Source organism: Dromaius novaehollandiae, chromosome 6 (genome assembly GCF_036370855.1).
Source record: "Dromaius novaehollandiae isolate bDroNov1 chromosome 6, bDroNov1.hap1, whole genome shotgun sequence".
NCBI classification, from domain to species: domain Eukaryota; kingdom Metazoa; phylum Chordata; class Aves; order Casuariiformes; family Dromaiidae; genus Dromaius; species Dromaius novaehollandiae.
This window is the reverse complement of record NC_088103.1, coordinates 2,800,078-2,809,637: the sequence shown is the minus strand read 5'-3', so window position 1 is coordinate 2,809,637 and position 9,560 is coordinate 2,800,078.

Here is a 9,560-nt window from a genome sequence, read left to right as displayed (position 1 = left end):
GGAAATAGGACTGCTGTGACCTTACGAGAACAAACAGCAGCTATGGGCCTCCACTGGCCTATGAGGGACGGAGGCTGCTGTGACCTCACAAGCACAGTCAGCAGCCAGGGGCCTGCTGCTGGCCTATCAGGCTCTAGGAGTGTTGTCACCTGACAAGCACAGCCAGCAGCTATGGGCCTGCCACTGGCCTACAGCAAAAGGAGCCTGAGGTGACCTCACAAGCACAGCGAGTAGCCAGGGGCTTCCCACTGCCCTATAAGGTACAGAGACAAATGTGACCTCAAAAGGCAGCCAGCAGACAGAGGCCTACCACGGGCCTATCAGGAAATAGGACTGCTGTGACCTTACGAGAACAAACAGCAGCTATGGGCCTCCACTGGCCTATGAGGCACGGAGGCTGCTGTGACCTCACAAGCACAGTCAGCAGCCAGGGGCCTGCTGCTGGCCTGTCAGGCTCTAGGAGTGTTGTCACCTGACAAGCACAGCCAGCAGCAATGGGCCTGCCACTGGCCTATGAGGCACTGAGGCTGCTGTGACCTGACAAGCACAGCCAGCACCTATGGGCCTGCCACTGGCCTATGAGGCACGGAGGCTGCTGTGACCTCACAAGCACAGTCAGCAGCCAGGGGCCTGCTGCTGGCCTATCAGGCTCTAGGAGTGTTGTCACCTGACAAGCACAGCCAGCAGCTATGGGCCTGCCACTGGCCTATAGGGAACAGAGGCTGATGTGACCTCACAAGCACCAACAGCAGCCATTGGCCTGCCACTGTCCGAAGAGGCACGCAGGCTCCTCTGACCTCACCAGCACACCAAGCAGCCATTGGCTTCCCTCTGGCCTACAGGAAAAGGAGGCTGATGTGACCTCACAAGCACAGCGAGTAGCCAGGGGCCTCCCACTGCCCTATAAGGTACAGAGACAAATGTGACCTCAAAAGGCAGCCAGCAGACAGAGGCCTGCCACGGGCCTATCAGGAAATAGGACTGCTGTGACCTTACAAGCACAGCCAGCAGCTACGGGCCTGCCACTGGCCTATGAGGCACTGAGGCTGCTGTGACCTCACAAACACACCAAGCAGCCATTGGCCTCCCACGGGCCTATCAGGCACTGAGGCTGCTGTGACCTCACAAGCACAGCCAGCAGCCAAGGGCCTGCCACAGGCCTATCAGGCAATAGGACTGCTGTGACCTGACAAGCACAGCCAGCAGCTATGGGCCTGCCACTGGCTTACAGGGAACGGAGGCTGCTGTGACCTCACAAGCAAACCAAGCAGCCATTGGCCCGCCACTGGCCTATGAGGCACTGAGGCTGCTTGGACCTCACAGGCACAGCCAGCAGCCAAGGGCCTGAATCTAGCCTATAGAGCACTGAGGCTGCTGTGACCTCACGAGCCCAGGCAGCAGACATTGGCCTGCCACAGGCCTATCAGGCAATAGGACTGCTGTGACCTGACAAGCACAGCCAGCAGCTATGGGCCTGCCACTGGCTTATAGGGAACGAAGGCTGCTGTGACCTCACAAGCACACCAAGCAGCCATTGGCCTGCCCCTGGCCTATGAGGCACTGAGGCTACTTGGACCTCACAGGCACAGCCAGCAGCCAAGGGCCTGAATCTAGCCTATAGAGCACTGAGGCTTCTGTGACCTCACGAGCCCAGGCAGCAGACATTGGCCTGCCACAGGCCTATCAGGAAATAGGACTGCTGTGACCTTACGAGAACAAACAGCAGCTATGGGCCTCCACTGGCCTATGAGGGACGGAGGCTGCTGTGACCTCACAAGCACAGTCAGCAGCCAGGGGCCTGCTGCTGGCCTATCAGGCTCTAGGAGTGTTGTCACCTGACAAGCACAGCCAGCAGCTATGGGCCTGCCACTGGCCTACAGCAAAAGGAGCCTGAGGTGACCTCACAAGCACAGCGAGTAGCCAGGGGCTTCCCACTGCCCTATAAGGTACAGAGACAAATGTGACCTCAAAAGGCAGCCAGCAGACAGAGGCCTACCACGGGCCTATCAGGAAATAGGACTGCTGTGACCTTACGAGAACAAACAGCAGCTATGGGCCTCCACTGGCCTATGAGGCACGGAGGCTGCTGTGACCTCACAAGCACAGTCAGCAGCCAGGGGCCTGCTGCTGGCCTGTCAGGCTCTAGGAGTGTTGTCACCTGACAAGCACAGCCAGCAGCAATGGGCCTGCCACTGGCCTATGAGGCACTGAGGCTGCTGTGACCTGACAAGCACAGCCAGCACCTATGGGCCTGCCACTGGCCTATGAGGCACGGAGGCTGCTGTGACCTCACAAGCACAGTCAGCAGCCAGGGGCCTGCTGCTGGCCTATCAGGCTCTAGGAGTGTTGTCACCTGACAAGCACAGCCAGCAGCTATGGGCCTGCCACTGGCCTATAGGGAACAGAGGCTGATGTGACCTCACAAGCACCAACAGCAGCCATTGGCCTGCCACTGTCCGAAGAGGCACGCAGGCTCCTCTGACCTCACCAGCACACCAAGCAGCCATTGGCTTCCCTCTGGCCTACAGGAAAAGGAGGCTGATGTGACCTCACAAGCACAGCGAGTAGCCAGGGGCCTCCCACTGCCCTATAAGGTACAGAGACAAATGTGACCTCAAAAGGCAGCCAGCAGACAGAGGCCTGCCACGGGCCTATCAGGAAATAGGACTGCTGTGACCTTACAAGCACAGCCAGCAGCTACGGGCCTGCCACTGGCCTATGAGGCACTGAGGCTGCTGAGACCTCACAAACACACCAAGCAGCCATTGGCCTCCCACGGGCCTATCAGGCACTGAGGCTGCTGTGACCTCACAAGCACAGCGAGCAGCCAAGGGCCTGCCACAGGCCTATCAGGCAATAGGACTGCTGTGACCTGACAAGCACAGCCAGCAGCTATGGGCCTGCCACTGGCTTACAGGGAACGGAGGCTGCTGTGACCTCACAAGCAAACCAAGCAGCCATTGGCCTGCCACTGTCCGAAGAGGCACTGAGGCTGCTTGGACCTCACAGGCACAGCCAGCAGCCAAGGGCCTGAATCTAGCCTATAGAGCACTGAGGCTGCTGTGACCTCACGAGCCCAGGCAGCAGACATTGGCCTGCCGCTGGCCTATGAGGCACTGAGGCTGCTGTGACCTCACAAGCACAGCAAGGAGCCAGAGGCCTGCCATTGCCCTATAAGGTACAGAGACAAATGTGACCTCAAAAGGCAGCCAGCAGACAGAGGCCTACCACAGGCCTATCAGGAAATAGGACTGCTGTGACCTTACGAGAACAAACAGCAGCTATGGGCCTCCACTGGCGTCTGAGGCACGGAGGCTGCTGTGACCTCACAAGCACAGGCAGCAGCCAGGGGCCTGCTGCTGGCCTATCAGGCTGTAGGAGTGTTATCACCTGACAAGCACAGCCAGCAGCAATGGGCCTGCCACTGGCCTATGAGGCACTGAGGCTGCTTTGACCTCACAAGCACACCAAGCAGCCATTGGCCTCCCACGGGCCTATGAGGCACTGAGGCTGCTGTGACCTCACAAGCACAGCCAGCAGCCAAGGGCCTGCCACTAGCCTATGAGGCACTGAGGCTGCTGTGACCTCACAAGCACACCAAGCAGCCATTGGCCTCCCACGGGCCTATCAGGCACTGAGGCTGCTGTGACCTCACAAGCACACCAAGCAGCCAAGGGCCTGACACAGGCCTATCAGGCAATAGGACTGCTGTGACCTGACAAGCACAGCCAGTAGCTATGGGCCTGCCACTGGCCTATAGAGCACTGAGGCTGCTGTGACCTCACAGGCACAGCCAGCCACCAAGGGCCTGCCACTAGCCTATCAGTCAATAGGACTGCTGTGACCTCACAAGCACAGCCAGCAGCTATGGGCCTGCCACTGGCCTATGAGGCACTGAGGCTGCTGTGACCTCACAAGCACAGTCAGCAGCCAGGGGCCTGTTGCTGGCCTATCAGGCTCTAGGAGTGTTGTCACCTGACAAGCACAGCCAGCAGCTATGGGCCTGCCACTGGCCTATAGGGAACAGAGGCTGCTGTGACCTCACAAGCACAGACAGCAGCCATTGGCCTGCCACTGTCCAAACAGGAACGCAGGCTCCTCTGACCTCACCAGCACACCAAGCAGCCATTGGCTTCCCTCTGGCCTACAGGAAAAGGAGGCTGATGTGACCTCAGAAGCACAGTCAGCAACCATTCGCCTGCCACTCTCCAAAGAGGCACTGAGGCTGCTTTGACCTCACTAGCACACCAAGCAGCCAGGGGCCTCCCTCTGGCCTACAGGAAAAGGAGGCTGATGTGACCTCACAAGCACAGCGAGTAGCCAGGGGCCTCCCACTGCCCTATAAGGTATAGAGACAAATGTGACCTCAAAAGGCAGCCAGCAGACAGAGGCCTGCCACAGGCCTATCAGGAAATAGGACTGCTGTGACCTTACAAGAAAAAACAGCAGCTACGGGCCTTCCACTGGCCTATGAGGCACGGAGGCTGCTGTGACCTCACAAGCACACCAAGCAGCCATTGGCCTCCCACGGGCCTATCAGGCACTGAGGCTGCTTTGACCTCACAGGCACAGCCAGCAGCCAAGGGCCTGAAACTAGCCTATGGAGCACTGAGGCTGCTGTGACCTCACGAGCCCAGGCAGCAGCCATTGGCCTGCCGCTGGCCTATGAGGCACTGAGGCTGCTGTGACTTCACAAGCACAGCAAGTAGCCAGAGGCCTGCCATTGCCCTATAAGCTACAAAGACAAATGTGACCTCAAAAGGCAGGCAGCAGACAGAGGCCTACCACGGGCCTATCAGGAAATAGGACTGCTGTGACCTTACGAGAGAACAAACAGCAGCTATGGGCCTCCACTGGCGTCTGAGGCACGGAGGCTGCTGTGACCTCACAAGCACAGTCAGCAGCCAGGGGCCTGCCACTCTCCAAACAGGCACTGAGGCTGCTTTGACCTCACCAGCACACCAAGCAGCCATTGGCCTCCCTCTGGCCTACAGGAAAAGGACGCTGATGTGACCTCACAAGCACAGCGAGTAGCCAGGGGCCTCCCACTGCCCTATAAGGTACAGAGACAAATGTGACCTCAAAAGGCAGCCAGCAGACAGCGGCCTGCCACAGGCCTATCAGGAAATAGGACTGCTGTGACCTTACTCGAACAAACAGCTGCTACGGGCCTTCCACTGTCCTATGAGGCCCTGAGGCTGCTGTGACCTCACCAGCACACCAAGCAGCCATTGGCCTCCCTCTGGCCTACAGGAAAAGGAGGCTGATGTGACCTCACAAGCACAGCGAGTGGCCAGGGGCCTCCCACTGCCCTATAAGGTACAGAGACAAATGTGACCTCAAAAGGCAGCCAGCAGCTATGGGCCTGCCACTGGCCTATCAGGCAATAGGATTGCCGTGACCTCAAAAGGACAGCCAGCAGCAATGGGCCTGCCACTGGCCTATGAGGCACTGAGGCTGCTGTGACCTCACAAGCACACCAAGCAGCCATTGGCCTCCCACGGGCCTATCAGGCACTGAGGCTGCTGTGACCTCATAAGCACAGCGAGCAGCCAAGGGCCTGCCACAGGCCTATCAGGCAATAGGACTGCTGTGACCTGACAAGCACAGCCAGCAGCCATTGGCCTGCCACTGTCTGAAGAGGCATGCAGGCTCCTCTGACATCACCAGCACACCAAGCAGCCATTGGCCTCCCTCTGGCCTACAGGAAAAGGAGGCTGATGTGACCTCACAAGCACAGCGAGTAGCCAGGGGCCTCCCACTGCCCTATAAGGTACAGAGACAAATGTGACCTCAAAAGGCAGCCAGCAGACAGAGGCCTGCCACGGGCCTATCAGGAAATAGGACTGCTGTGACCTCACAAGAACAAACAGCAGCTACGGGCCTGCCACTGTCTTATAGGGAATGAAGGCTGCTGTGACCTCACCAGCACACCAAGCAGCCATTGGCCTCCCACGGGCCTATCAGGCACTGAGGCTGCTGTGACCTCACAAGCACAGCCAGCAGCCAAGGGCCTGCCACAGGCCTATCAGGCAATAGGACTGCTGTGACCTGACAAGCACAGCCAGCAGCTATGGGCCTGCCACTGGCTTACAGGGAACGGAGGCTGCTGTGACCTCACAAGCAAACCAAGCAGCCATTGGCCTGCCACTGGCCTATGAGGCACTGAGGCTGCTTGGACCTCACAGGCACAGCCAGCAGCCAAGGGCCTAAATCTAGCCTATAGAGCACTGAGGCTGCTGTGACCTCACGAGCCCAGGCAGCAGACATTGGCCTGCCACAGGCCTGTCAGGCAATAGGACTGCTGTGACCTGACAAGCACAGCCAGCAGCTATGGGCCTGCCACTGGCTTATAGGGAACGAAGGCTGCTGTGACCTCACAAGCACACCAAGCAGCCATTGGCCTGCCCCTGGCCTATGAGGCACTGAGGCTGCTTGGACCTCACAGGCACAGCCAGCAGCCAAGGGCCTGAATCTAGCCTATAGAGCACTGAGGCTTCTGTGACCTCACGAGCCCAGGCAGCAGACATTGGCCTGCCACAGGCCTATCAGGAAATAGGACTGCTGTGACCTTACGAGAACAAACAGCAGCTATGGGCCTCCACTGGCCTATGAGGCACGGAGGCTGCTGTGACCTCACAAGCACAGTCAGCAGCCAGGGGCCTGCTGCTGGCCTATCAGGCTCTAGGAGTGTTGTCACCTGACAAGCACAGCCAGCAGCTATGGGCCTGCCACTGGCCTACAGCAAAAGGAGCCTGAGGTGACCTCACAAGCACAGCGAGTAGCCAGGGGCTTCCCACTGCCCTATAAGGTACAGAGACAAATGTGACCTCAAAAGGCAGCCAGCAGACAGAGGCCTGCCACAGGCCTATCAGGAAATAGGACTGCTGTGCCCTCACAAGAACAAACAGCAGCTACGGGCCTGCCACTGGCCTATGAGGCACGGAGGCTGCTGTGACCTCACAAGCACACCAAGCAGCCATTGGCCTCCCACGGGCCTATCAGGCACTGAGGCTGCTGTGACCTGACAAGCACAGGCAGCAGCCATTAGCCTCCCACTGCCCGATGAGGCGCTGACGCTGCTGTCAACTCAGAAGCACACCAAGCAGACAAGGGCCTGCCACAGGCCTATCAGGAAATAGGACTGCTGTGACCTTACTCGAACAAACAGCTGCTACGGGCCTTCCACTGTCCTATGAGGCCCTGAGGCTGCTGTGACCTCACCAGCACACCAAGCAGCCATTGGCCTCCCTCTGGCCTACAGGAAAAGGAGGCTGATGTGACCTCACAAGCACAGCGAGTAGCCAGGGGCCTCCCACTGCCCTATAAGGTACAGAGACAAATGTGACCTCAAAAGGCAGCCAGCAGACAGAGGCCTGCCACGGGCCTATCAGGCAATAGGACTGCCGTGACCTCAAAAGGACAGCCAGCAGCTATGGGCCTGTCACTGGCCTATGAGGCACTGAGGCTGCTGTGACCTCACAAGCACAGCCAGCAGCCAGGGGCCTGCTGCTGGCCTGTCAGGCTCTAGGAGTGTTGTCACCTGACAAGCACAGCCAGCAGCAATGGGCCTGCCACTGGCCTATGAGGCACCGAGGCTGCTGTGACCTCACAAGCACACCAAGCAGCCATTGGCCTCCCACGGGCCTATCAGGCACTGAGGCTGCTGTGACCTCATAAGCACAGCGAGCAGCCAAGGGCCTGCCACAGGCCTATCAGGCAATAGGACTGCTGTGACCTGACAAGCACAGCCAGCAGCCATTGGCCTGCCACTGTCTGAAGAGGCATGCAGGCTCCTCTGACATCACCAGCACACCAAGCAGCCATTGGCCTCCCTCTGGCCTACAGGAAAAGGAGGCTGATGTGACCTCACAAGCACAGCGAGTAGCCAGGGGCCTCCCACTGCCCTATAAGGTACAGAGACAAATGTGACCTCAAAAGGCAGCCAGCAGACAGAGGCCTGCCACGGGCCTATCAGGAAATAGGACTGCTGTGACCTCACAAGAACAAACAGCAGCTACGGGCCTGCCACTGTCTTATAGGGAATGAAGGCTGCTGTGACCTCACCAGCACACCAAGCAGCCATTGGCCTGCCCCTGGCCTATGAGGCACTGAGGCTGCTGTGACCTCACAAGCACACCAAGCAGCCATTGGCCTCCCACGGGCCTATCAGGCACTGAGGCTGCTGTGACCTCACAAGCACAGCCAGCAGCCAAGGGCCTGCCACAGGCCTATCAGGCAATAGGACTGCTGTGACCTGACAAGCACAGCCAGCAGCTATGGGCCTGCCACTGGCTTACAGGGAACGGAGGCTGCTGTGACCTCACAAGCAAACCAAGCAGCCATTGGCCCGCCACTGGCCTATGAGGCACTGAGGCTGCTTGGACCTCACAGGCACAGCCAGCAGCCAAGGGCCTGAATCTAGCCTATAGAGCACTGAGGCTGCTGTGACCTCACGAGCCCAGGCAGCAGACATTGGCCTGCCACAGGCCTATCAGGCAATAGGACTGCTGTGACCTGACAAGCACAGCCAGCAGCTATGGGCCTGCCACTGGCTTATAGGGAACGAAGGCTGCTGTGACCTCACAAGCACACCAAGCAGCCATTGGCCTGCCCCTGGCCTATGAGGCACTGAGGCTACTTGGACCTCACAGGCACAGCCAGCAGCCAAGGGCCTGAATCTAGCCTATAGAGCACTGAGGCTTCTGTGACCTCACGAGCCCAGGCAGCAGACATTGGCCTGCCACAGGCCTATCAGGAAATAGGACTGCTGTGACCTTACGAGAACAAACAGCAGCTATGGGCCTCCACTGGCCTATGAGGGACGGAGGCTGCTGTGACCTCACAAGCACAGTCAGCAGCCAGGGGCCTGCTGCTGGCCTATCAGGCTCTAGGAGTGTTGTCACCTGACAAGCACAGCCAGCAGCTATGGGCCTGCCACTGGCCTACAGCAAAAGGAGCCTGAGGTGACCTCACAAGCACAGCGAGTAGCCAGGGGCTTCCCACTGCCCTATAAGGTACAGAGACAAATGTGACCTCAAAAGGCAGCCAGCAGACAGAGGCCTACCACGGGCCTATCAGGAAATAGGACTGCTGTGACCTTACGAGAACAAACAGCAGCTATGGGCCTCCACTGGCCTATGAGGCACGGAGGCTGCTGTGACCTCACAAGCACAGTCAGCAGCCAGGGGCCTGCTGCTGGCCTGTCAGGCTCTAGGAGTGTTGTCACCTGACAAGCACAGCCAGCAGCAATGGGCCTGCCACTGGCCTATGAGGCACTGAGGCTGCTGTGACCTGACAAGCACAGCCAGCACCTATGGGCCTGCCACTGGCCTATGAGGCACGGAGGCTGCTGTGACCTCACAAGCACAGTCAGCAGCCAGGGGCCTGCTGCTGGCCTATCAGGCTCTAGGAGTGTTGTCACCTGACAAGCACAGCCAGCAGCTATGGGCCTGCCACTGGCCTATAGGGAACAGAGGCTGATGTGACCTCACAAGCACCAACAGCAGCCATTGGCCTGCCACTGTCCGAAGAGGCACGCAGGCTCCTCTGACCTCACC